Source organism: Limanda limanda, chromosome 12 (assembly GCF_963576545.1).
Source record: "Limanda limanda chromosome 12, fLimLim1.1, whole genome shotgun sequence".
NCBI lineage: Eukaryota > Metazoa > Chordata > Actinopteri > Pleuronectiformes > Pleuronectidae > Limanda > Limanda limanda.
Genome location: NC_083647.1, coordinates 3,603,763 through 3,628,227, shown reverse-complemented (window position 1 = coordinate 3,628,227; position 24,465 = coordinate 3,603,763). Strand labels below are relative to the sequence as shown.

General features: G+C 44.9%; 2 protein-coding genes and 33 non-coding genes across 35 annotated transcripts in view; 1 reads left to right on the top strand and 34 right to left on the bottom strand.

Moving 5' to 3' along the window:
• Nucleotides 1-24,465, bottom strand: part of LOC133015150 (histone H2A-like) — a 543,969-nt gene that overhangs the window by 121,811 nt on the left and 397,693 nt on the right. The window lies entirely within an intron of this gene.
• Nucleotides 1-24,465, top strand: part of LOC133015316 (histone H2AX-like) — a 179,894-nt gene that overhangs the window by 114,628 nt on the left and 40,801 nt on the right. The window lies entirely within an intron of this gene.
• Nucleotides 415-578, bottom strand: LOC133017188 (U1 spliceosomal RNA). The gene has a single exon (XR_009682523.1). It is a non-coding gene; the product is annotated as a U1 spliceosomal RNA (small nuclear RNA).
• Nucleotides 1,159-1,322, bottom strand: LOC133016506 (U1 spliceosomal RNA). Its single transcript, XR_009681881.1, has one exon. It is a non-coding gene; the product is annotated as a U1 spliceosomal RNA (small nuclear RNA).
• LOC133017184 (U1 spliceosomal RNA) lies at nucleotides 1,903-2,066 on the bottom strand. The gene has a single exon (XR_009682519.1). It is a non-coding gene; the product is annotated as a U1 spliceosomal RNA (small nuclear RNA).
• Nucleotides 2,647-2,810, bottom strand: LOC133017111 (U1 spliceosomal RNA). Its single transcript, XR_009682451.1, has one exon. It is a non-coding gene; the product is annotated as a U1 spliceosomal RNA (small nuclear RNA).
• LOC133017191 (U1 spliceosomal RNA) lies at nucleotides 3,390-3,553 on the bottom strand. The gene has a single exon (XR_009682526.1). It is a non-coding gene; the product is annotated as a U1 spliceosomal RNA (small nuclear RNA).
• On the bottom strand, nucleotides 4,133-4,296 carry LOC133016494 (U1 spliceosomal RNA). The gene has a single exon (XR_009681870.1). It is a non-coding gene; the product is annotated as a U1 spliceosomal RNA (small nuclear RNA).
• Nucleotides 4,877-5,040, bottom strand: LOC133017154 (U1 spliceosomal RNA). Its single transcript, XR_009682491.1, has one exon. It is a non-coding gene; the product is annotated as a U1 spliceosomal RNA (small nuclear RNA).
• Nucleotides 5,620-5,783, bottom strand: LOC133016482 (U1 spliceosomal RNA). Its single transcript, XR_009681859.1, has one exon. It is a non-coding gene; the product is annotated as a U1 spliceosomal RNA (small nuclear RNA).
• On the bottom strand, nucleotides 6,364-6,527 carry LOC133017110 (U1 spliceosomal RNA). Its single transcript, XR_009682450.1, has one exon. It is a non-coding gene; the product is annotated as a U1 spliceosomal RNA (small nuclear RNA).
• LOC133017109 (U1 spliceosomal RNA) lies at nucleotides 7,108-7,271 on the bottom strand. The gene has a single exon (XR_009682449.1). It is a non-coding gene; the product is annotated as a U1 spliceosomal RNA (small nuclear RNA).
• On the bottom strand, nucleotides 7,852-8,015 carry LOC133016471 (U1 spliceosomal RNA). The gene has a single exon (XR_009681849.1). It is a non-coding gene; the product is annotated as a U1 spliceosomal RNA (small nuclear RNA).
• Nucleotides 8,596-8,759, bottom strand: LOC133017152 (U1 spliceosomal RNA). Its single transcript, XR_009682489.1, has one exon. It is a non-coding gene; the product is annotated as a U1 spliceosomal RNA (small nuclear RNA).
• Nucleotides 9,339-9,502, bottom strand: LOC133016459 (U1 spliceosomal RNA). Its single transcript, XR_009681841.1, has one exon. It is a non-coding gene; the product is annotated as a U1 spliceosomal RNA (small nuclear RNA).
• LOC133017026 (U1 spliceosomal RNA) lies at nucleotides 10,083-10,246 on the bottom strand. The gene has a single exon (XR_009682370.1). It is a non-coding gene; the product is annotated as a U1 spliceosomal RNA (small nuclear RNA).
• Nucleotides 10,827-10,990, bottom strand: LOC133017093 (U1 spliceosomal RNA). The gene has a single exon (XR_009682433.1). It is a non-coding gene; the product is annotated as a U1 spliceosomal RNA (small nuclear RNA).
• LOC133017025 (U1 spliceosomal RNA) lies at nucleotides 11,571-11,734 on the bottom strand. Its single transcript, XR_009682369.1, has one exon. It is a non-coding gene; the product is annotated as a U1 spliceosomal RNA (small nuclear RNA).
• Nucleotides 12,315-12,478, bottom strand: LOC133017258 (U1 spliceosomal RNA). The gene has a single exon (XR_009682589.1). It is a non-coding gene; the product is annotated as a U1 spliceosomal RNA (small nuclear RNA).
• On the bottom strand, nucleotides 13,058-13,221 carry LOC133017074 (U1 spliceosomal RNA). The gene has a single exon (XR_009682416.1). It is a non-coding gene; the product is annotated as a U1 spliceosomal RNA (small nuclear RNA).
• On the bottom strand, nucleotides 13,802-13,965 carry LOC133017237 (U1 spliceosomal RNA). Its single transcript, XR_009682569.1, has one exon. It is a non-coding gene; the product is annotated as a U1 spliceosomal RNA (small nuclear RNA).
• On the bottom strand, nucleotides 14,546-14,709 carry LOC133017235 (U1 spliceosomal RNA). The gene has a single exon (XR_009682567.1). It is a non-coding gene; the product is annotated as a U1 spliceosomal RNA (small nuclear RNA).
• On the bottom strand, nucleotides 15,289-15,452 carry LOC133017073 (U1 spliceosomal RNA). The gene has a single exon (XR_009682415.1). It is a non-coding gene; the product is annotated as a U1 spliceosomal RNA (small nuclear RNA).
• Nucleotides 16,033-16,196, bottom strand: LOC133017234 (U1 spliceosomal RNA). Its single transcript, XR_009682566.1, has one exon. It is a non-coding gene; the product is annotated as a U1 spliceosomal RNA (small nuclear RNA).
• Nucleotides 16,776-16,939, bottom strand: LOC133017072 (U1 spliceosomal RNA). The gene has a single exon (XR_009682414.1). It is a non-coding gene; the product is annotated as a U1 spliceosomal RNA (small nuclear RNA).
• Nucleotides 17,520-17,683, bottom strand: LOC133016447 (U1 spliceosomal RNA). The gene has a single exon (XR_009681829.1). It is a non-coding gene; the product is annotated as a U1 spliceosomal RNA (small nuclear RNA).
• LOC133017252 (U1 spliceosomal RNA) lies at nucleotides 18,264-18,427 on the bottom strand. Its single transcript, XR_009682583.1, has one exon. It is a non-coding gene; the product is annotated as a U1 spliceosomal RNA (small nuclear RNA).
• LOC133016436 (U1 spliceosomal RNA) lies at nucleotides 19,007-19,170 on the bottom strand. The gene has a single exon (XR_009681818.1). It is a non-coding gene; the product is annotated as a U1 spliceosomal RNA (small nuclear RNA).
• Nucleotides 19,750-19,913, bottom strand: LOC133017070 (U1 spliceosomal RNA). Its single transcript, XR_009682412.1, has one exon. It is a non-coding gene; the product is annotated as a U1 spliceosomal RNA (small nuclear RNA).
• On the bottom strand, nucleotides 20,494-20,657 carry LOC133016425 (U1 spliceosomal RNA). The gene has a single exon (XR_009681807.1). It is a non-coding gene; the product is annotated as a U1 spliceosomal RNA (small nuclear RNA).
• On the bottom strand, nucleotides 21,238-21,401 carry LOC133016413 (U1 spliceosomal RNA). The gene has a single exon (XR_009681796.1). It is a non-coding gene; the product is annotated as a U1 spliceosomal RNA (small nuclear RNA).
• On the bottom strand, nucleotides 21,982-22,145 carry LOC133017151 (U1 spliceosomal RNA). Its single transcript, XR_009682488.1, has one exon. It is a non-coding gene; the product is annotated as a U1 spliceosomal RNA (small nuclear RNA).
• Nucleotides 22,725-22,888, bottom strand: LOC133016402 (U1 spliceosomal RNA). The gene has a single exon (XR_009681785.1). It is a non-coding gene; the product is annotated as a U1 spliceosomal RNA (small nuclear RNA).
• LOC133017243 (U1 spliceosomal RNA) lies at nucleotides 23,469-23,632 on the bottom strand. Its single transcript, XR_009682575.1, has one exon. It is a non-coding gene; the product is annotated as a U1 spliceosomal RNA (small nuclear RNA).
• Nucleotides 24,212-24,375, bottom strand: LOC133016391 (U1 spliceosomal RNA). Its single transcript, XR_009681774.1, has one exon. It is a non-coding gene; the product is annotated as a U1 spliceosomal RNA (small nuclear RNA).

The following is a 24,465-nucleotide window of genomic DNA, read 5'->3' as shown; positions in this document are numbered from 1 at the left end:
GCAAACACTTGTGTGAAATGACATTGAATTACTTTATCACTGTTCTGGTCTCCAGCCCTTTTGTTCCCCTCGCAAAACAGAGTAAGCCTCGATGAAAAGCAGCCAGGTAAGTCCTGGCCGTCTCTGATAAATCACCACAAAGCCCAAAGACATAACAACTTTGTCTCAGAGACAACACAAACTGCAATAAATTGGCAAAAATCAGCATACAGGCAGTACAAGAATTTCTAGCAAACATTACTTATCAAAACAGCACACTTGGAACAGGAGTGAACCCGTCTATTTGCTGTTAAATTATACTTCTACCACAATCAGTGGCATTAGTGAGTGCATTGTGTTGGAAAAAACATGCACTACAACCAAACCTATAAAATAGGCCCAGTGTCAGGCTCTTATTGCATTTGACGTGATGATCAGGGGAGAGCGCGGACGCAGTCCCCCACTACCACAAATTATGCAGTCGAGATTCCCACATTTGGGAAATTCACACGGGTCAGCACAACCGAAGTGCAATGGCTGAGCCTCGCCCTGGGTGACCCACCTTCATGATCATGGTATCTCCCCTGCCAGGTAAGTATGAGTTGGAAGCATTGGAGACAGGCTCTTGTTTCTCAGACACAGTTGCTTGGCTCACGGTGCCTCCCATGCATATTCACACAATCCAAAGGCCTTCAGTATCACATCATCCCCTTTTGGTAAAGGACTTGTTGAAGTGAAGCAAACACTTGTGTGAAATGAGTGAAGCAAACACTTGTGTGAAATGACATTGAATTACTTTATCAATGTTCTGGTCTCCAGCCCTTTTGTTCCCCTTGCAAAAAAGAGTAAGCCTCGATGAAAAGCAGCCAGGCAAGTCCTGGCCGTCTCTGATAAATCACCACAAAGCCCAAAGACATAACAACTTTGTCTCAGAGACAACACAAACTGCAATAAATTGGCAAAAATCAGCATACAGGCAGTACAAGAATTTCTAGCAATCATTACTTATCAAAACAGCACACTTTGAACAGGAGTGACCCCGTCTATTTGCTGTTAAATTATACTTCTACCACAATCAGTGGCATTAGTGAGTGCATTGTGTTGGAAAAAACATGCACTACAACCAAACCTATAAAATAGGCCCAGTGTCAGGCTCTTATTGCAATTGAACATGATGATCAGGGGAGAGCGCGGACGCAGTCCCCCACTACCACAAATTATGCAGTCGAGATTCCCACATTTGGGGAATTCGCACGGGTCAGCACAACCGAAGTGCAATGGCTGAGCCTCGCCCTGGGTGAACCACCTTCATGATCATGGTATCTCCCCTGCCAGGTAAGTATGAGTTGGAAGCATTGGAGACAGGCTCTTGTTTCTCAGACACAGTTGTTTGGCTCACGGTGCCTCCCATGCATATTCACACAATCCAAAGGCCTTCAGTATCACATCATCCCCTTTTGGTAAAGGACTTGTTGAAGTGAAGCAAACACTTGTGTGAAATGAGTGAAGCAAACACTTGTGTGAAATGACATTGAATTACTTTATCACTGTTCTGGTCTCCAGCCCTTTTGTTCCCCTCGCAAAACAGAGTAAGCCTCGATGAAAAGCAGCCAGGTAAGTCCTGGCCGTCTCTGATAAATCACCACAAAGCCCAAAGACATAACAACTTTGTCTCAGAGACAACACAAACTGCAATAAATTGGCAAAAATCAGCATACAGGCAGTACAAGAATTTCTAGCAAACATTACTTATCAAAACAGCACACTTGGAACAGGAGTGACCCCGTCTATTTGCTGTTAAATTATACTTCTACCACAATCAGTGGCATTAGTGAGTGCATTGTGTTGGAAAAAACATGCACTACAACCAAACCTATAAAATAGGCCCAGTGTCAGGCTCTTATTGCAATTGAACATGATGATCAGGGGAGAGCGCGGACGCAGTCCCCCACTTCCACAAATTATGCAGTCGAGATTCCCACATTTGGGGAATTCGCACGGGTCAGCACAACCGAAGTGCAATGGCTGAGCCTCGCCCTGGGTGAACCACCTTCATGATCAGGGTATCTCCCCTGCCAGGTAAGTATGAGTTGCAAGCATTGGAGACAGGCTCTTGTTTCTCAGACACAGTTGCTTGGCTCACGGTGCATCCCATGCATATTCACACAATCCAAAGGCCTTCAGTATCACATCATCCCCTTTTGGTAAAGGACTTGTTGAAGTGAAGCAAACACTTGTGTGAAATGAGTGAAGCAAACACTTGTGTGAAATGACATTGAATTACTTTATCACTGTTCTGGTCTCCAGCCCTTTTGTTCCCCTCGCAAAACAGAGTAAGCCTCGATGAAAAGCAGCCAGGTAAGTCCTGGCCGTCTCTGATAAATCACCACAAAGCCCAAAGACATAACAACTTTGTCTCAGAGACAACACAAACTGCAATAAATTGGCAAAAATCAGCATACAGGCAGTACAAGAATTTCTAGCAATCATAACTTATCAAAACAGCACACTTGGAACAGGAGTGACCCCGTCTATTTGCTGTTAAATTATACTTCTACCACAATCAGTGGCATTAGTGAGTGCATTGTGTTGGAAAAAACATGCACTACAACCAAACCTATAAAATAGGCCCAGTGTCAGGCTCTTATTGCAATTGAACATGATGATCAGGGGAGAGCGCGGACGCAGTCCCCCACTTCCACAAATTATGCAGTCGAGATTCCCACATTTGGGGAATTCGCACGGGTCAGCACAACCGAAGTGCAATGGCTGAGCCTCGCCCTGGGTGACCCACCTTCATGATCATGGTATCTCCCCTGCCAGGTAAGTATGAGTTGGAAGCATTGGAGACAGGCTCTTGTTTCTCAAACACAGGTGCTTGGCTCACGGTGCCTCCCATGCATATTCACACAATCCAAAGGCCTTCAGTATCACATCATCCCCTTTTGGTAAAGGACTTGTTGAAGTGAAGCAAACACTTGTGTGAAATGAGTGAAGCAAACACTTGTGTGAAATGACATTGAATTACTTTATCACTGTTCTGGTCTCCAGCCCTTTTGTTCCCCTCGCAAAACAGAGTAAGCCTCGATGAAAAGCAGCCAGGTAAGTCCTGGCCGTCTCTGATAAATCACCACAAAGCCCAAAGACATAACAACTTTGTCTCAGAGACAACACAAACTGCAATAAATTGGCAAAAATCAGCATACAGGCAGTACAAGAATTTCTAGCAAACATTACTTATCAAAACAGCACACTTGGAACAGGAGTGAACCCGTCTATTTGCTGTTAAATTATACTTCTACCACAATCAGTGGCATTAGTGAGTGCATTGTGTTGGAAAAAACATGCACTACAACCAAACCTATAAAATAGGCCCAGTGTCAGGCTCTTATTGCATTTGACGTGATGATCAGGGGAGAGCGCGGACGCAGTCCCCCACTACCACAAATTATGCAGTCGAGATTCCCACATTTGGGGAATTCGCACGGGTCAGCACAACCGGAGTGCAATGGCTGAGCCTCGCCCTGGGTGAACCACCTTCATGATCACGGTATCTCCTCTGCCAGGTAAATATGAGTTGGGGCATTGGAGACAGGCTCTTGTTTCTCAGACACAGTTGCATGGCTCACGGTGCCTCCCATGCATATTCACACAATCCAAAGGCCTTCAGTATCACATCATCCCCTTTTGGTAAAGGACTTGTTGAAGTGAAGCAAACACTTGTGTGAAATGAGTGAAGCAAACACTTGTGTGAAATGACATTGAATTACTTTATCACTGTTCTGGTCTCCAGCCCTTTTGTTCCCCTCGCAAAACAGAGTAAGCCTCGATGAAAAGCAGCCAGGTAAGTCCTGGCCGTCTCTGATAAATCACCACAAAGCCCAAAGACATAACAACTTTGTCTCAGAGACAACACAAACTGCAATAAATTGGCAAAAATCAGCATACAGGCAGTACAAGAATTTCTAGCAATCATTACTTATCAAAACAGCACACTTGGAACAGGAGTGACCCCGTCTATTTGCTGTTAAATTATACTTCTACCACAATCAGTGGCATTAGTGAGTGCATTGTGTTGGAAAAAACATGCACTACAACCAAACCTATAAAATAGGCCCAGTGTCAGGCTCTTATTGCAATTGAACATGATGATCAGGGGAGAGCGCGGACGCAGTCCCCCACTACCACAAATTATGCAGTCGAGATTCCCACATTTGGGGAATTCGCACGGGTCAGCACAACCGAAGTGCAATGGCTGAGCCTCGCCCTGGGTGAACCACCTTCATGATCATGGTATCTCCCCTGCCAGGTAAGTATGAGTTGGAGGCATTGGAGACAGGCTCTTGTTTCTCAGACACAGTTGCTTGGCTCACGGTGCCTCCCATGCATATTCACACAATCCAAAGGCCTTCAGTATCACATCATCCCCTTTTGGTAAAGGACTTGTTGAAGTGAAGCAAACACTTGTGTGAAATGAGTGAAGCAAACACTTGTGTGAAATGACATTGAATTACTTTATCACTGTTCTGGTCTCCAGCCCTTTTGTTCCCCTCGCAAAACAGAGTAAGCCTCGATGAAAAGCAGCCAGGTAAGTCCTGGCCGTCTCTGATAAATCACCACAAAGCCCAAAGACATAACAACTTTGTCTCAGAGACAACACAAACTGCAATAAATTGGCAAAAATCAGCATACAGGCAGTACAAGAATTTCTAGCAATCATTACTTATCAAAACAGCACACTTGGAACAGGAGTGACCCCGTCTATTTGCTGTTAAATTATACTTCTACCACAATCAGTGGCATTAGTGAGTGCATTGTGTTGGAAAAAACATGCACTACAACCAAACCTATAAAATAGGCCCAGTGTCAGGCTCTTATTGCAATTGAACATGATGATCAGGGGAGAGCGCGGACGCAGTCCCCCACTTCCACAAATTATGCAGTCGAGATTCCCACATTTGGGGAATTCGCACGGGTCAGCACAACCGAAGGGCAATGGCTGAGCCTCGCCCTGGGTGAACCACCTTCATGATCATGGTATCTCCCCTGCCAGGTAAGTATGAGTTGGAAGCATTGGAGACAGGCTCTTGTTTCTCAGACACAGTTGCTTGGCTCACGGTGCATCCCATGCATATTCACACAATCCAAAGGCCTTCAGTATCACATCATCCCCTTTTGGTAAAGGACTTGTTGAAGTGAAGCAAACACTTGTGTGAAATGAGTGAAGCAAACACTTGTGTGAAATGACATTGAATTACTTTATCACTGTTCTGGTCTCCAGCCCTTTTGTTCCCCTCGCAAAACAGAGTAAGCCTCGATGAAAAGCAGCCAGGTAAGTCCTGGCCGTCTCTGATAAATCACCACAAAGCCCAAAGACATAACAACTTTGTCTCAGAGACAACACAAACTGCAATAAATTGGCAAAAATCAGCATACAGGCAGTACAAGAAATTCTAGCAAACATTACTTATCAAAACAGCACACTTGGAACAGGAGTGACCCCGTCTATTTGCTGTTAATTTATACTTCTACCATAATCAGTGGCATTAGTGAGTGCATTGTGTTGGAAAAAACATGCACTACAACCAAACTATAAAATAGGCCCAGTGTCAGGCTCTTATTGCAATTGAACATGATGATCAGGGGAGAGCGCGGACGCAGTCCCCCACTACCACAAATTATGCAGTCGAGATTCCCACATTTGGGGAATTCGCACGGGTCAGCACAACCGAAGTGCAATGGCTGAGCCTCGCCCTGGGTGAACCACCTTCATGATCATGGTATCTCCCCTGCCAGGTAAGTATGAGTTGGAAGCATTGGAGACAGGCTCTTGTTTCTCAGACACAGTTGCTTGGCTCACGGTGCCTCCCATGCATATTCACACAATCCAAAGGCCTTCAGTATCACATCATCCCCTTTTGGTAAAGGACTTGTTGAAGTGAAGCAAACACTTGTGTGAAATGAGTGAAGCAAACACTTGTGTGAAATGACATTGAATTACTTTATCACTGTTCTGGTCTCCAGCCCTTTTGTTCCCCTCGCAAAACAGAGTAAGCCTCGATGAAAAGCAGCCAGGTAAGTCCTGGCCGTCTCTGATAAATCACCACAAAGCCCAAAGACATAACAACTTTGTCTCAGAGACAACACAAACTGCAATAAATTGGCAAAAATCAGCATACAGGCAGTACAAGAATTTCTAGCAAACATTACTTATCAAAACAGCACACTTGGAACAGGAGTGACCCCGTCTATTTGCTGTTAAATTATACTTCTACCACAATCAGTGGCATTAGTGAGTGCATTGTGTTGGAAAAAACATGCACTACAACCAAACCTATAAAATAGGCCCAGTGTCAGGCTCTTATTGCAATTGAACATGATGATCAGGGGAGAGCGCGGACGCAGTCCCCCACTTCCACAAATTATGCAGTCGAGATTCCCACATTTGGGGAATTCGCACGGGTCAGCACAACCGAAGTGCAATGGCTGAGCCTCGCCCTGGGTGACCCACCTTCATGATCATGGTATCTCCCCTGCCAGGTAAGTATGATTTGGAAGCATTGGAGACAGGCTCTTGTTTCTCAGACACAGTTGCTTGGCTCACGGTGCCTCCCATGCATATTCACACAATCCAAAGGCCTTCAGTATCACATCATCCCCTTTTGGTAAAGGACTTGTTGAAGTGAAGCAAACACTTGTGTGAAATGAGTGAAGCAAACACTTGTGTGAAATGACATTGAATTACTTTATCAATGTTCTGGTCTCCAGCCCTTTTGTTCCCCTTGCAAAAAAGAGTAAGCCTCGATGAAAAGCAGCCAGGCAAGTCCTGGCCGTCTCTGATAAATCACCACAAAGCCCAAAGACATAACAACTTTGTCTCAGAGACAACACAAACTGCAATAAATTGGCAAAAATCAGCATACAGGCAGTACAAGAATTTCTAGCAAACATTACTTATCAAAACAGCACACTTGGAACAGGAGTGACCCCGTCTATTTGCTGTTAAATTATACTTCTACCACAATCAGTGGCATTAGTGAGTGCATTGTGTTGGAAAAAACACGCACTACAACCAAACCTATAAAATAGGCCCAGTGTCAGGCTCTTATTGCAATTGAACATGATGATCAGGGGAGAGCGCGGACGCAGTCCCCCACTTCCACAAATTATGCAGTCGAGATTCCCACATTTGGGGAATTCGCACGGGTCAGCACAACCGAAGTGCAATGGCTGAGCCTCGCCCTGGGTGACCCACCTTCATGATCATGGTATCTCCCCTGCCAGGTAAGTATGAGTTGGAAGCATTGGAGACAGGCTCTTGTTTCTCAGACACAGTTGCTTGGCTCACGGTGCCTCCCATGCATATTCACACAATCCAAAGGCCTTCAGTATCACATCATCCCCTTTTGGTAAAGGACTTGTTGAAGTGAAGCAAACACTTGTGTGAAATGAGTGAAGCAAACACTTGTGTGAAATGACATTGAATTACTTTATCAATGTTCTGGTCTCCAGCCCTTTTGTTCCCCTTGCAAAAAAGAGTAAGCCTCGATGAAAAGCAGCCAGGCAAGTCCTGGCCGTCTCTGATAAATCACCACAAAGCCCAAAGACATAACAACTTTGTCTCAGAGACAACACAAACTGCAATAAATTGGCAAAAATCAGCATACAGGCAGTACAAGAATTTCTAGCAATCATTACTTATCAAAACAGCACACTTTGAACAGGAGTGACCCCGTCTATTTGCTGTTAAATTATACTTCTACCACAATCAGTGGCATTAGTGAGTGCATTGTGTTGGAAAAAACATGCACTACAACCAAACCTATAAAATAGGCCCAGTGTCAGGCTCTTATTGCAATTGAACATGATGATCAGGGGAGAGCGCGGACGCAGTCCCCCACTACCACAAATTATGCAGTCGAGATTCCCACATTTGGGGAATTCGCACGGGTCAGCACAACCGAAGTGCAATGGCTGAGCCTCGCCCTGGGTGAACCACCTTCATGATCATGGTATCTCCCCTGCCAGGTAAGTATAAGTTGGAAGCATTGGAGACAGGCTCTTGTTTCTCAGACACAGTTGCTTGGCTCACGGTGCCTCCCATGCATATTCACACAATCCAAAGGCCTTCAGTATCACATCATCCCCTTTTGGTAAAGGACTTGTTGAAGTGAAGCAAACACTTGTGTGAAATGAGTGAAGCAAACACTTGTGTGAAATGACATTGAATTACTTTATCACTGTTCTGGTCTCCAGCCCTTTTGTTCCCCTCGCAAAACAGAGTAAGCCTCGATGAAAAGCAGCCAGGTAAGTCCTGGCCGTCTCTGATAAATCACCACAAAGCCCAAAGACATAACAACTTTGTCTCAGAGACAACACAAACTGCAATAAATTGGCAAAAATCAGCATACAGGCAGTACAAGAATTTCTAGCAATCATTACTTATCAAAACAGCACACTTGGAACAGGAGTGACCCCGTCTATTTGCTGTTAAATTATACTTCTACCATAATCAGTGGCATTAGTGAGTGCATTGTGTTGGAAAAAACATGCACTACAACCAAACCTATAAAATAGGCCCAGTGTCAGGCTCTTATTGCAATTGAACATGATGATCAGGGGAGAGCGCGGACGCAGTCCCCCACTTCCACAAATTATGCAGTCGAGATTCCCACATTTGGGGAATTCGCACGGGTCAGCACAACCGAAGGGCAATGGCTGAGCCTCGCCCTGGGTGAACCACCTTCATGATCATGGTATCTCCCCTGCCAGGTAAGTATGAGTTGGAAGCATTGGAGACAGGCTCTTGTTTCTCAGACACAGTTGCTTGGCTCACGGTGCATCCCATGCATATTCACACAATCCAAAGGCCTTCAGTATCACATCATCCCCTTTTGGTAAAGGACTTGTTGAAGTGAAGCAAACACTTGTGTGAAATGAGTGAAGCAAACACTTGTGTGAAATGACATTGAATTACTTTATCACTGTTCTGGTCTCCAGCCCTTTTGTTCCCCTCGCAAAACAGAGTAAGCCTCGATGAAAAGCAGCCAGGTAAGTCCTGGCCGTCTCTGATAAATCACCACAAAGCCCAAAGACATAACAACTTTGTCTCAGAGACAACACAAACTGCAATAAATTGGCAAAAATCAGCATACAGGCAGTACAAGAAATTCTAGCAAACATTACTTATCAAAACAGCACACTTGGAACAGGAGTGACCCCGTCTATTTGCTGTTAAATTATACTTCTACCATAATCAGTGGCATTAGTGAGTGCATTGTGTTGGAAAAAACATGCACTACAACCAAACTATAAAATAGGCCCAGTGTCAGGCTCTTATTGCAATTGAACATGATGATCAGGGGAGAGCGCGGACGCAGTCCCCCACTACCACAAATTATGCAGTCGAGATTCCCACATTTGGGGAATTCGCACGGGTCAGCACAACCGAAGTGCAATGGCTGAGCCTCGCCCTGGGTGAACCACCTTCATGATCATGGTATCTCCCCTGCCAGGTAAGTATGAGTTGGAAGCATTGGAGACAGGCTCTTGTTTCTCAGACACAGTTGCTTGGCTCACGGTGCCTCCCATGCATATTCACACAATCCAAAGGCCTTCAGTATCACATCATCCCCTTTTGGTAAAGGACTTGTTGAAGTGAAGCAAACACTTGTGTGAAATGAGTGAAGCAAACACTTGTGTGAAATGACATTGAATTACTTTATCACTGTTCTGGTCTCCAGCCCTTTTGTTCCCCTCGCAAAACAGAGTAAGCCTCGATGAAAAGCAGCCAGGTAAGTCCTGGCCGTCTCTGATAAATCACCACAAAGCCCAAAGACATAACAACTTTGTCTCAGAGACAACACAAACTGCAATAAATTGGCAAAAATCAGCATACAGGCAGTACAAGAATTTCTAGCAAACATTACTTATCAAAACAGCACACTTGGAACAGGAGTGACCCCGTCTATTTGCTGTTAAATTATACTTCTACCACAATCAGTGGCATTAGTGAGTGCATTGTGTTGGAAAAAACATGCACTACAACCAAACCTATAAAATAGGCCCAGTGTCAGGCTCTTATTGCAATTGAACATGATGATCAGGGGAGAGCGCGGACGCAGTCCCCCACTTCCACAAATTATGCAGTCGAGATTCCCACATTTGGGGAATTCGCACGGGTCAGCACAACCGAAGTGCAATGGCTGAGCCTCGCCCTGGGTGAACCACCTTCATGATCATGGTATCTCCCCTGCCAGGTAAGTATGAGTTGGAAGCATTGGAGACAGGCTCTTGTTTCTCAGACACAGTTGTTTGGCTCACGGTGCCTCCCATGCATATTCACACAATCCAAAGGCCTTCAGTATCACATCATCCCCTTTTGGTAAAGGACTTGTTGAAGTGAAGCAAACACTTGTGTGAAATGAGTGAAGCAAACACTTGTGTGAAATGACATTGAATTACTTTATCACTGTTCTGGTCTCCAGCCCTTTTGTTCCCCTCGCAAAACAGAGTAAGCCTCGATGAAAAGCAGCCAGGTAAGTCCTGGCCGTCTCTGATAAATCACCACAAAGCCCAAAGACATAACAACTTTGTCTCAGAGACAACACAAACTGCAATAAATTGGCAAAAATCAGCATACAGGCAGTACAAGAATTTCTAGCAAACATTACTTATCAAAACAGCACACTTGGAACAGGAGTGACCCCGTCTATTTGCTGTTAAATTATACTTCTACCACAATCAGTGGCATTAGTGAGTGCATTGTGTTGGAAAAAACATGCACTACAACCAAACCTATAATATAGGCCCAGTGTCAGGCTCTTATTGCAATTGAACATGATGATCAGGGGAGAGCGCGGACGCAGTCCCCCACTTCCACAAATTATGCAGTCGAGATTCCCACATTTGGGGAATTCGAACGGGTCAGCACAACCGAAGTGCAATGGCTGAGCCTCGCCCTGGGTGAACCACCTTCATGATCATGGTATCTCCCCTGCCAGGTAAGTATGAGTTGGAAGCATTGGAGACAGGCTCTTGTTTCTCAGACACAGTTGCTTGGCTCACGGTGCCTCCCATGCATATTCACACAATCCAAAGGCCTTCAGTATCACATCATCCCCTTTTGGTAAAGGACTTGTTGAAGTGAAGCAAACACTTGTGTGAAATGAGTGAAGCAAACACTTGTGTGAAATGACATTGAATTACTTTATCACTGTTCTGGTCTCCAGCCCTTTTGTTCCCCTCGCAAAACAGAGTAAGCCTCGATGAAAAGCAGCCAGGTAAGTCCTGGCCGTCTCTGATAAATCACCACAAAGCCCAAAGACATAACAACTTTGTCTCAGAGACAACACAAACTGCAATAAATTGGCAAAAATCAGCATACAGGCAGTACAAGAATTTCTAGCAATCATTACTTATCAAAACAGCACACTTGGAACAGGAGTGACCCCGTCTATTTGCTGTTAAATTATACTTCTACCACAATCAGTGGCATTAGTGAGTGCATTGTGTTGGAAAAAACATGCACTACAACCAAACCTATAAAATAGGCCCAGTGTCAGGCTCTTATTGCAATTGAACATGATGATCAGGGGAGAGCGCGGACGCAGTCCCCCACTTCCACAAATTATGCAGTCGAGATTCCCACATTTGGGGAATTCGCACGGGTCAGCACAACCGAAGTGCAATGGCTGAGCCTCGCCCTGGGTGAACCACCTTCATGATCATGGTATCTCCCCTGCCAGGTAAGTATGAGTTGGAAGCATTGGAGACAGGCTCTTGTTTCTCAGACACAGTTGCTTGGCTCACGGTGCATCCCATGCATATTCACACAATCCAAAGGCCTTCAGTATCACATCATCCCCTTTTGGTAAAGGACTTGTTGAAGTGAAGCAAACACTTGTGTGAAATGAGTGAAGCAAACACTTGTGTGAAATGACATTGAATTACTTTATCACTGTTCTGGTCTCCAGCCCTTTTGTTCCCCTCGCAAAACAGAGTAAGCCTCGATGAAAAGCAGCCAGGTAAGTCCTGGCCGTCTCTGATAAATCACCACAAAGCCCAAAGACATAACAACTTTGTCTCAGAGACAACACAAACTGCAATAAATTGGCAAAAATCAGCATACAGGCAGTACAAGAATTTCTAGCAAACATTACTTATCAAAACAGCACACTTGGAACAGGAGTGACCCCGTCTATTTGCTGTTAAATTATACTTCTACCACAATCAGTGGCATTAGTGAGTGCATTGTGTTGGAAAAAACATGCACTACAACCAAACCTATAAAATAGGCCCAGTGTCAGGCTCTTATTGCAATTGAACATGATGATCAGGGGAGAGCGCGGACGCAGTCCCCCACTTCCACGAATTATGCAGTCGAGATTCCCACATTTGGGGAATTCGCACGGGTCAGCACAACCGAAGGGCAATGGCTGAGCCTCGCCCTGGGTGAACCACCTTCATGATCATGGTATCTCCCCTACCAGGTAAGTATGAGTTGGAAGCATTGGAGACAGGCTCTTGTTTCTCAGACACAGTTGCTTGGCTCACGGTGCATCCCATGCATATTCACACAATCCAAAGGCCTTCAGTATCACATCATCCCCTTTTGGTAAAGGACTTGTTGAAGTGAAGCAAACACTTGTGTGAAATGATGGAAGCAAACACTTGTGTGAAATGACATTGAATTACTTTATCACTGTTCTGGTCTCCAGCCCTTTTGTTCCCCTCGCAAAACAGAGTAAGCCTCGATGAAAAGCAGCCAGGTAAGTCCTGGCCGTCTCTGATAAATCACCACAAAGCCCAAAGACATAACAACTTTGTCTCAGAGACAACACAAACTGCAATAAATTGGCAAAAATCAGCATACAGGCAGTACAAGAATTTCTAGCAATCATTACTTATCAAAACAGCACACTTGGAACAGGAGTGACCCCGTCTATTTGCTGTTAAATTATACTTCTACCACAATCAGTGGCATTAGTGAGTGCATTGTGTTGGAAAAAACATGCACTACAACCAAACTATAAAATAGGCCCAGTGTCAGGCTCTTATTGCAATTGAACATGATGATCAGGGGAGAGCGCGGACGCAGTCCCCCACTACCACAAATTATGCAGTCGAGATTGCCACATTTGGGGAATTCGCACGGGTCAGCACCACCGAAGTGCAATGGCTGAGCCTCGCCCTGGGTGAACCACCTTCATGATCATGGTATCTCCCCTGCCAGGTAAGTATGAGTTGGAAGCATTGGAGACAGGCTCTTGTTTCTCAGACACAGTTGCTTGGCTCACGGTGCCTCCCATGCATATTCACACAATCCAAAGGCCTTCAGTATCACATCATCCCCTTTTGGTAAAGGACTTGTTGAAGTGAAGCAAACACTTGTGTGAAATGAGTGAAGCAAACACTTGTGTGAAATGACATTGAATTACTTTATCACTGTTCTGGTCTCCAGCCCTTTTGTTCCCCTCGCAAAACAGAGTAAGCCTCGATGAAAAGCAGCCAGGTAAGTCCTGGCCGTCTCTGATAAATCACCACAAAGCCCAAAGACATAACAACTTTGTCTCAGAGACAACACAAACTGCAATAAATTGGCAAAAATCAGCATACAGGCAGTACAAGAATTTCTAGCAATCATTACTTATCAAAACAGCACACTTGGAACAGGAGTGACCCCGTCTATTTGCTGTTAAATTATACTTCTACCATAATCAGTGGCATTACTGAGTGCATTGTGTTGGAAAAAACATGCACTACAACCAAACCTATAAAATAGGCCCAGTGTCAGGCTCTTATTGCAATTGAACATGATGATCAGGGGAGAGCGCGGACGCAGTCCCCCACTTCCACGAATTATGCAGTCGAGATTCCCACATTTGGGGAATTCGCACGGGTCAGCACAACCGAAGGGCAATGGCTGAGCCTCGCCCTGGGTGAACCACCTTCATGATCATGGTATCTCCCCTGCCAGGTAAGTATGAGTTGGAAGCATTGGAGACAGGCTCTTGTTTCTCAGACACAGTTGCTTGGCTCACGGTGCATCCCATGCATATTCACACAATCCAAAGGCCTTCAGTATCACATCATCCCCTTTTGGTAAAGGACTTGTTGAAGTGAAGCAAACACTTGTGTGAAATGATGGAAGCAAACACTTGTGTGAAATGACATTGAATTACTTTATCACTGTTCTGGTCTCCAGCCCTTTTGTTCCCCTCGCAAAACAGAGTAAGCCTCGATGAAAAGCAGCCAGGTAAGTCCTGGCCGTCTCTGATAAATCACCACAAAGCCCAAAGACATAACAACTTTGTCTCAGAGACAACACAAACTGCAATAAATTGGCAAAAATCAGCATACAGGCAGTACAAGAATTTCTAGCAATCATTACTTATCAAAACAGCACACTTGGAACAGGAGTGACCCCGTCTATTTGCTGTTAAATTATACTTCTACCATAATCAGTGGCATTACTGAGTGCATTGTGTTGGAAAAAACATGCACTACAACCAAACCTATAAAATAGGCCCAGTGTCAGGCTCTTATTGCAATTGAACATGATGATCAGGGGAGAGCGCGGACGCAGTCCCCCACTTCCACGAATTATGCAGTCGAGATTCCCACATTTGGGGAATTCGCACGGGTCAGCACAACCGAAGGGCAATGGCTGAGCCTCGCCCTGGGTGAACCACCTTCATGATCATGGTATCTCCCCTGCCAGGTAAGTATGAGTTGGAAGCATTGGAGACAGGCTCTTGTTTCTCAGACACAGTTGCTTGGCTCACGGTGCATCCCATGCATATTCACACAATCCAAAGGCCTTCAGTATCACATCATCCCCTTTTGGTAAAGGACTTGTTGAAGTGAAGCAAACACTTGTGTGAAATGATGGAAGCAAACACTTGTGTGAAATGACATTGAATTACTTTATCACTGTTCTGGTCTCCAGCCCTTTTGTTCCCCTCGCAAAACAGAGTAAGCCTCGATGAAAAGCAGCCAGGTAAGTCCTGGCCGTCTCTGATAAATCACCACAAAGCCCAAAGACATAACAACTTTGTCTCAGAGACAACACAAACTGCAATAAATTGGCAAAAATCAGCATACAGGCAGTACAAGAATTTCTAGCAATCATTACTTATCAAAACAGCACACTTGGAACAGGAGTGACCCCGTCTATTTGCTGTTAAATTATACTTCTACCACAATCAGTGGCATTAGTGAGTGCATTGTGTTGGAAAAAACATGCACTACAACCAAACTATAAAATAGGCCCAGTGTCAGGCTCTTATTGCAATTGAACATGATGATCAGGGGAGAGCGCGGACGCAGTCCCCCACTACCACAAATTATGCAGTCGAGATTGCCACATTTGGGGAATTCGCACGGGTCAGCACCACCGAAGTGCAATGGCTGAGCCTCGCCCTGGGTGAACCACCTTCATGATCATGGTATCTCCCCTGCCAGGTAAGTATGAGTTGGAAGCATTGGAGACAGGCTCTTGTTTCTCAGACACAGTTGCTTGGCTCACGGTGCCTCCCATGCATATTCACACAATCCAAAGGCCTTCAGTATCACATCATCCCCTTTTGGTAAAGGACTTGTTGAAGTGAAGCAAACACTTGTGTGAAATGAGTGAAGCAAACACTTGTGTGAAATGACATTGAATTACTTTATCACTGTTCTGGTCTCCAGCCCTTTTGTTCCCCTCGCAAAACAGAGTAAGCCTCGATGAAAAGCAGCCAGGTAAGTCCTGGCCGTCTCTGATAAATCACCACAAAGCCCAAAGACATAACAACTTTGTCTCAGAGACAACACAAACTGCAATAAATTGGCAAAAATCAGCATACAGGCAGTACAAGAATTTCTAGCAATCATTACTTATCAAAACAGCACACTTGGAACAGGAGTGACCCCGTCTATTTGCTGTTAAATTATACTTCTACCATAATCAGTGGCATTACTGAGTGCATTGTGTTGGAAAAAACATGCACTACAACCAAACCTATAAAATAGGCCCAGTGTCAGGCTCTTATTGCAATTGAACATGATGATCAGGGGAGAGCGCGGACGCAGTCCCCCACTTCCACGAATTATGCAGTCGAGATTCCCACATTTGGGGAATTCGCACGGGTCAGCACAACCGAAGGGCAATGGCTGAGCCTCGCCCTGGGTGAACCACCTTCATGATCATGGTATCTCCCCTGCCAGGTAAGTATGAGTTGGAAGCATTGGAGACAGGCTCTTGTTTCTCAGACACAGTTGCTTGGCTCACGGTGCATCCCATGCATATTCACACAATCCAAAGGCCTTCAGTATCACATCATCCCCTTTTGGTAAAGGACTTGTTGAAGTGAAGCAAACACTTGTGTGAAATGATGGAAGCAAACACTTGTGTGAAATGACATTGAATTACTTTATCACTGTTCTGGTCTCCAGCCCTTTTGTTCCCCTCGCAAAACAGAGTAAGCCTCGATGAAAAGCAGCCAGGTAAGTCCTGGCCGTCTCTGATAAATCACCACAAAGCCCAAAGACATAACAACTTTGTCTCAGAGACAACACAAACTGCAATAAATTGGCAAAAATCAGCATACAGGCAGTACAAGAATTTCTAGCAATCATTACTTATCAAAACAGCACACTTGGAACAGGAGTGACCCCGTCTATTTGCTGTTAAATTATACTTCTACCACAATCAGTGGCATTAGTGAGTGCATTGTGTTGGAAAAAACATGCACTACAACCAAACTATAAAATAGGCCCAGTGTCAGGCTCTTATTGCAATTGAACATGATGATCAGGGGAGAGCGCGGACGCAGTCCCCCACTACCACAAATTATGCAGTCGAGATTGCCACATTTGGGGAATTCGCACGGGTCAGCACCACCGAAGTGCAATGGCTGAGCCTCGCCCTGGGTGAACCACCTTCATGATCATGGTATCTCCCCTGCCAGGTAAGTATGAGTTGGAAGCATTGGAGACAGGCTCTTGTTTCTCAGACACAGTTGCTTGGCTCACGGTGCCTCCCATGCATATTCACACAATCCAAAGGCCTTCAGTATCACATCATCCCCTTTTGGTAAAGGACTTGTTGAAGTGAAGCAAACACTTGTGTGAAATGAGTGAAGCAAACACTTGTGTGAAATGACATTGAATTACTTTATCACTGTTCTGGTCTCCAGCCCTTTTGTTCCCCTCGCAAAACAGAGTAAGCCTCGATGAAAAGCAGCCAGGTAAGTCCTGGCCGTCTCTGATAAATCACCACAAAGCCCAAAGACATAACAACTTTGTCTCAGAGACAACACAAACTGCAATAAATTGGCAAAAATCAGCATACAGGCAGTACAAGAATTTCTAGCAATCATTACTTATCAAAACAGCACACTTGGAACAGGAGTGACCCCGTCTATTTGCTGTTAAATTATACTTCTACCATAATCAGTGGCATTACTGAGTGCATTGTGTTGGAAAAAACATGCACTACAACCAAACCTATAAAATAGGCCCAGTGTCAGGCTCTTATTGCAATTGAACATGATGATCAGGGGAGAGCGCGGACGCAGTCCCCCACTACCACAAATTATGCAGTCGAGATTCCCACATTTGGGGAATTCGCACGGGTCAGCACAACCGAAGTGCAATGGCTGAGCCTCGCCCTGGGTGAACCACCTTCATGATCATGGTATCTCCCCTGCCAGGTAAGTATGAGTTGGAGGCATTGGAGACAGGCTCTTGTTTCTCAGACACAGTTGCTTGGCTCACGGTGCCTCCCATGCATATTCACACAATCCAAAGGCCTTCAGTATCACATCATCCCCTTTTGGTAAAGGACTTGTTGAAGTGAAGCAAACACTTGTGTGAAATGAGTGAAGCAAACACTTGTGTGAAATGACATTGAATTACTTTATCACTGTTCTGGTCTCCAGCCCTTTTGTTCCCCTCGCAAAACAGAGTAAGCCTCGATGAAAAGCAGCCAGGTAAGTCCTGGCCGTCTCTGATAAATCACCACAAAGCCCAAAGACATAACAACTTTGTCTCAGAGACAACACAAACTGCAATAAATTGGCAAAAATCAGCATACAGGCAGTACAAGAATTTCTAGCAATCATTACTTATCAAAACAGCACACTTGGAACAGGAGTGACCCCGTCTATTTGCTGTTAAATTATACTTCTACCACAATCAGTGGCATTAGTGAGTGCATTGTGTTGGAAAAAACATGCACTACAACCAAACCTATAAAATAGGCCCAGTGTCAGGCTCTTATTGCAATTGAACATGATGATCAAGGGAGAGCGCGGACGCAGTCCCCCACTACCACAAATTATGCAGTCGAGATTCCCACATTTGGGGAATTCGCACGGGTCAGCACAACCGGAGTGCAATGGCTGAGCCTCGCCCTGGGTGAACCACCTTCATGATCACGGTATCTCATCTGCCAGGTAAGTATGAGTTGGGGCATTGGAGACAGGCTCTTGTTTCTCAGACACAGTTTCATGGCTCACGGTGCCTCCCATGCATATTCACACAATCCAAAGGCCTTCAGTATCACATCATCCCCTTTTGGTAAAGGACTTGTTGAAGTGAAGCAAACACTTGTGTGAAATGAGTGAAGCAAACACTTGTGTGAAATGACATTGAATTACTTTATCACTGTTCTGGTCTCCAGCCCTTTTGTTCCCCTCGCAAAACAGAGTAAGCCTCGATGAAAAGCAGCCAGGTAAGTCCTGGCCGTCTCTGATAAATCACCACAAAGTCCAAAGACATAACAACTTTGTCTCAGAGACAACACAAACTGCAATAAATTGGCAAAAATCAGCATACAGGCAGTACAAGAATTTCTAGCAATCATTACTTATCAAAACAGCACACTTGGAACAGGAGTGACCCCGTCTATTTGCTGTTAAATTATACTTCTACCACAATCAGTGGCATTAGTGAGTGCATTGTGTTGGAAAAAACATGCACTACAACCAAACCTATAAAATAGGCCCAGTGTCAGGCTCTTATTGCAATTGAACATGATGATCAGGGGAGAGCGCGGACGCAGTCCCCCACTACCACAAATTATGCAGTCGAGATTCCCACATTTGGGGAATTCGCACGGGTCAGCACAACCGAAGTGCAATGGCTGAGCCTCGCCCTGGGTGAACCACCTTCATGATCATGGTATCTCCCCTGCCAGGTAAGTATGAGTTGGAAGCATTGGAGACAGGCTCTTGTTTCTCAGACACAGTTGTTTGGCTCACGGTGCCTCCCATGCATATTCACACAATCCAAAGGCCTTCAGTATCACATCATCCCCTTTTGGTAAAGGACTTGTTGAAGTGAAGCAAACACTTGTGTGAAATGAGTGAAGCAAACACTTGTGTGAAATGACATTGAATTACTTTATCACTGTTCTGGTCTCCAGCCCTTTTGTTCCCCTCGCAAAACAGAGTAAGCCTCGATGAAAAGCAGCCAGGTAAGTCCTGGCCGTCTCTGATAAATCACCACAAAGCCCAAAGACATAACAACTTTGTCTCAGAGACAACACAAACTGCAATAAATTGGCAAAAATCAGCATACAGGCACTACAAGAAATTCTAGCAAACATTACTTATCAAAACAGCACACTTGGAACAGGAGTGACCCCGTCTATTTGCTGTTAAATTATACTTCTACCATAATCAGTGGCATTAGTGAGTGCATTGTGTTGGAAAAAACATGCACTACAACCAAACTATAAAATAGGCCCAGTGTCAGGCTCTTATTGCAATTGAACATGATGATCAGGGGAGAGCGCGGACGCAGTCCCCCACTACCACAAATTATGCAGTCGAGATTGCCACATTTGGGGAATTCGCACGGGTCAGCACCACCGAAGTGCAATGGCTGAGCCTCGCCCTGGGTGAACCACCTTCATGATCATGGTATCTCCCCTGCCAGGTAAGTATGAGTTGGAAGCATTGGAGACAGGCTCTTGTTTCTCAGACACAGTTGCTTGGCTCACGGTGCCTCCCATGCATATTCACACAATCCAAAGGCCTTCAGTATCACATCATCCCCTTTTGGTAAAGGACTTGTTGAAGTGAAGCAAACACTTGTGTGAAATGAGTGAAGCAAACACTTGTGTGAAATGACATTGAATTACTTTATCACTGTTCAGGTCTCCAGCCCTTTTGTTCCCCTCGCAAAACAGAGTAAGCCTCGATGAAAAGCAGCCAGGTAAGTCCTGGCCGTCTCTGATAAATCACCACAAAGCCCAAAGACATAACAACTTTGTCTCAGAGACAACACAAACTGCAATAAATTGGCAAAAATCAGCATACAGGCAGTACAAGAATTTCTAGCAATCATTACTTATCAAAACAGCACACTTGGAACAGGAGTGACCCCGTCTATTTGCTGTTAAATTATACTTCTACCACAATCAGTGGCATTAGTGAGTGCATTGTGTTGGAAAAAACATGCACTACAACCAAACCTATAAAATAGGCCCAGTGTCAGGCTCTTATTGCAATTGAACATGATGATCAGGGGAGAGCGCGGACGCAGTCCCCCACTACCACAAATTATGCAGTCGAGATTCCCACATTTGGGGAATTCGCACGGGTCAGCACAACCGAAGTGCAATGGCTGAGCCTCGCCCTGGGTGAACCACCTTCATGATCATGGTATCTCCCCTGCCAGGTAAGTATGAGTTGGAGGCATTGGAGACAGGCTCTTGTTTCTCAGACACAGTTGCTTGGCTCACGGTGCCTCCCATGCATATTCACACAATCCAAAGGCCTTCAGTATCACATCATCCCCTTTTGGTAAAGGACTTGTTGAAGTGAAGCAAACACTTGTGTGAAATGAGTGAAGCAAACACTTGTGTGAAATGACATTGAATTACTTTATCACTGTTCTGGTCTCCAGCCCTTTTGTTCCCCTCGCAAAACAGAGTAAGCCTCGATGAAAAGCAGCCAGGTAAGTCCTGGCCGTCTCTGATAAATCACCACAAAGCCCAAAGACATAACAACTTTGTCTCAGAGACAACACAAACTGCAATAAATTGGCAAAAATCAGCATACAGGCAGTACAAGAATTTCTAGCAATCATTACTTATCAAAACAGCACACTTGGAACAGGAGTGACCCCGTCTATTTGCTGTTAAATTATACTTCTACCACAATCAGTGGCATTAGTGAGTGCATTGTGTTGGAAAAAACATGCACTACAACCAAACCTATAAAATAGGCCCAGTGTCAGGCTCTTATTGCAATTGAACATGATGATCAGGGGAGAGCGCGGACGCAGTCCCCCACTACCACAAATTATGCAGTCGAGATTCCCACATTTGGGGAATTCGCACGGGTCAGCACAACCGAAGTGCAATGGCTGAGCCTCGCCCTGGGTGAACCACCTTCATGATCATGGTATCTCCCCTGCCAGGTAAGTATGAGTTGGAAGCATTGGAGACAGGCTCTTGTTTCTCAGACACAGTTGCTTGGCTCACGGTGCCTCCCATGCATATTCACATAATCCAAAGGCCTTCAGTATCACATCATCCCCTTTTGGTAAAGGACTTGTTGAAGTGAAGCAAACACTTGTGTGAAATGAGTGAAGCAAACACTTGTGTGAAATGACATTGAATTACTTTATCACTGTTCTGGTCTCCAGCCCTTTTGTTCCCCTCGCAAAACAGAGTAAGCCTCGATGAAAAGCAGCCAGGTAAGTCCTGGCCGTCTCTGATAAATCACCACAAAGCCCAAAGACATAACAACTTTGTCTCAGAGACAACACAAACTGCAATAAATTGGCAAAAATCAGCATACAGGCAGTACAAGAATTTCTAGCAATCATTACTTATCAAAACAGCACACTTGGAACAGGAGTGACCCCGTCTATTTGCTGTTAAATTATACTTCTACCACAATCAGTGGCATTAGTGAGTGCATTGTGTTGGAAAAAACATGCACTACAACCAAACCTATAAAATAGGCCCAGTGTCAGGCTCTTATTGCAATTGAACATGATGATCAGGGGAGAGCGCGGACGCAGTCCCCCACTTCCACAAATTATGCAGTCGAGATTCCCACATTTGGGGAATTCGCACGGGTCAGCACAACCGAAGGGCAATGGCTGAGCCTCGCCCTGGGTGAACCACCTTCATGATCATGGTATCTCCCCTGCCAGGTAAGTATGAGTTGGAAGCATTGGAGACAGGCTCTTGTTTCTCAGACACAGTTGCTTGGCTCAAGGTGCATCCCATGCATATTCACACAATCCAAAGGCCTTCAGTATCACATCATCCCCTTTTGGTAAAGGACTTGTTGAAGTGAAGCAAACACTTGTGTGAAATGAGTGAAGCAAACACTTGTGTGAAATGACATTGAATTACTTTATCACTGTTCTGGTCTCCAGCCCTTTTGTTCCCCTCGCAAAACAGAGTAAGCCTCAATGAAAAGCAGCCAGGTAAGTCCTGGCCGTCTCTGATAAATCACCACAAAGCCCAAAGACATAACAACTTTGTCTCAGAGACAACACAAACTGCAATAAATTGGCAAAAATCAGCATACAGGCAGTACAAGAAATTCTAGCAAACATTACTTATCAAAACAGCACACTTGGAACAGGAGTGACCCCGTCTATTTGCTGTTAAATTATACTTCTACCATAATCAGTGGCATTAGTGAGTGCATTGTGTTGGAAAAAACATGCACTACAACCAAACTATAAAATAGGCCCAGTGTCAGGCTCTTATTGCAATTGAACATGATGATCAGGGGAGAGCGCGGACGCAGTCCCCCACTACCACAAATTATGCAGTCGAGATTCCCACATTTGGGGAATTCGCACGGGTCAGCACAACCGAAGTGCAATGGCTGAGCCTCGCCCTGGGTGAACCACCTTCATGATCATGGTATCTCCCCTGCCAGGTAAGTATGAGTTGGAAGCATTGGAGACAGGCTCTTGTTTCTCAGACACAGTTGCTTGGCTCACGGTGCCTCCCATGCATATTCACACAATCCAAAGGCCTTCAGTATCACATCTTCCCCTTTTGGTAAAGGACTTGTTGAAGTGAAGCAAACACTTGTGTGAAATGAGTGAAGCAAACACTTGTGTGAAATGACATTGAATTACTTTATCACTGTTCTGGTCTCCAGCCCTTTTGTTCCCCTCGCAAAACAGAGTAAGCCTCGATGAAAAGCAGCCAGGTAAGTCCTGGCCGTCTCTGATAAATCACCACAAAGCCCAAAGACATAACAACTTTGTCTCAGAGACAACACAAACTGCAATAAATTGGCAAAAATCAGCATACAGGCAGTACAAGAATTTCTAGCAAACATTACTTATCAAAACAGCACACTTGGAACAGGAGTGAACCCATCTATTTGCTGTTAAATTATACTTCTACCACAATCAGTGGCATTAGTGAGTGCATTGTGTTGGAAAAAACATGCACTACAACCAAACCTATAAAATAGGCCCAGTGTCAGACTCTTATTGCAATTGAACATGATGATCAGGGGAGAGCGCGGACGCAGTCCCCCACTACCACAAATTATGCAGTCGAGATTCCCACATTTGGGGAATTCGCACAGGTCAGCACAATCGAAGTGCAATGGCTGAGCCTCGCCCTGGGTGACCCACCTTCATGATCATGGTATCTCCCCTGCCAGGTAAGTATGAGTTGGAAGCATTGGAGACAGGCTCTTGTTTCTCAGACACAGTTGCTTGGCTCACGGTGCCTCCCATGCATATTCACACAATCCAAAGGCCTTCAGTATCACATCATCCCCTTTTGGTAAAGGACTTGTTGAAGTGAAGCAAACACTTGTGTGAAATGAGTGAAGCAAACACTTGTGTGAAATGACATTGAATTACTTTATCACTGTTCTGGTCTCCAGCCCTTTTGTTCCCCTCGCAAAACAGAGTAAGCCTCGATGAAAAGCAGCCAGGTAAGTCCTGGCCGTCTCTGATAAATCACCACAAAGCCCAAAGACATAACAACTTTGTCTCAGAGACAACACAAACTGCAATAAATTGGCAAAAATCAGCATACAGGCAGTACAAGAAATTCTAGCAAACATTACTTATCAAAACAGCACACTTGGAACAGGAGTGACCCCGTCTAATTGCTGTTAAATTATACTTCTACCATAATCAGTGGCATTAGTGAGTGCATTGTGTTGGAAAAAACATGCACTACAACCAAACTATAAAATAGGCCCAGTGTCAGGCTCTTATTGCAATTGAACATGATGATCAGGGGAGAGCGCGGACGCAGTCCCCCACTACCACAAATTATGCAGTCGAGATTCCCACATTTGGGGAATTCGCACGGGTCAGCACAACCGAAGTGCAATGGCTGAGCCTCGCCCTGGGTGAACCACCTTCATGATCATGGTATCTCCCCTGCCAGGTAAGTATGAGTTGGAAGCATTGGAGACAGGCTCTTGTTTCTCAGACACAGTTGCTTGGCTCACGGTGCCTCCCATGCATATTCACACAATCCAAAGG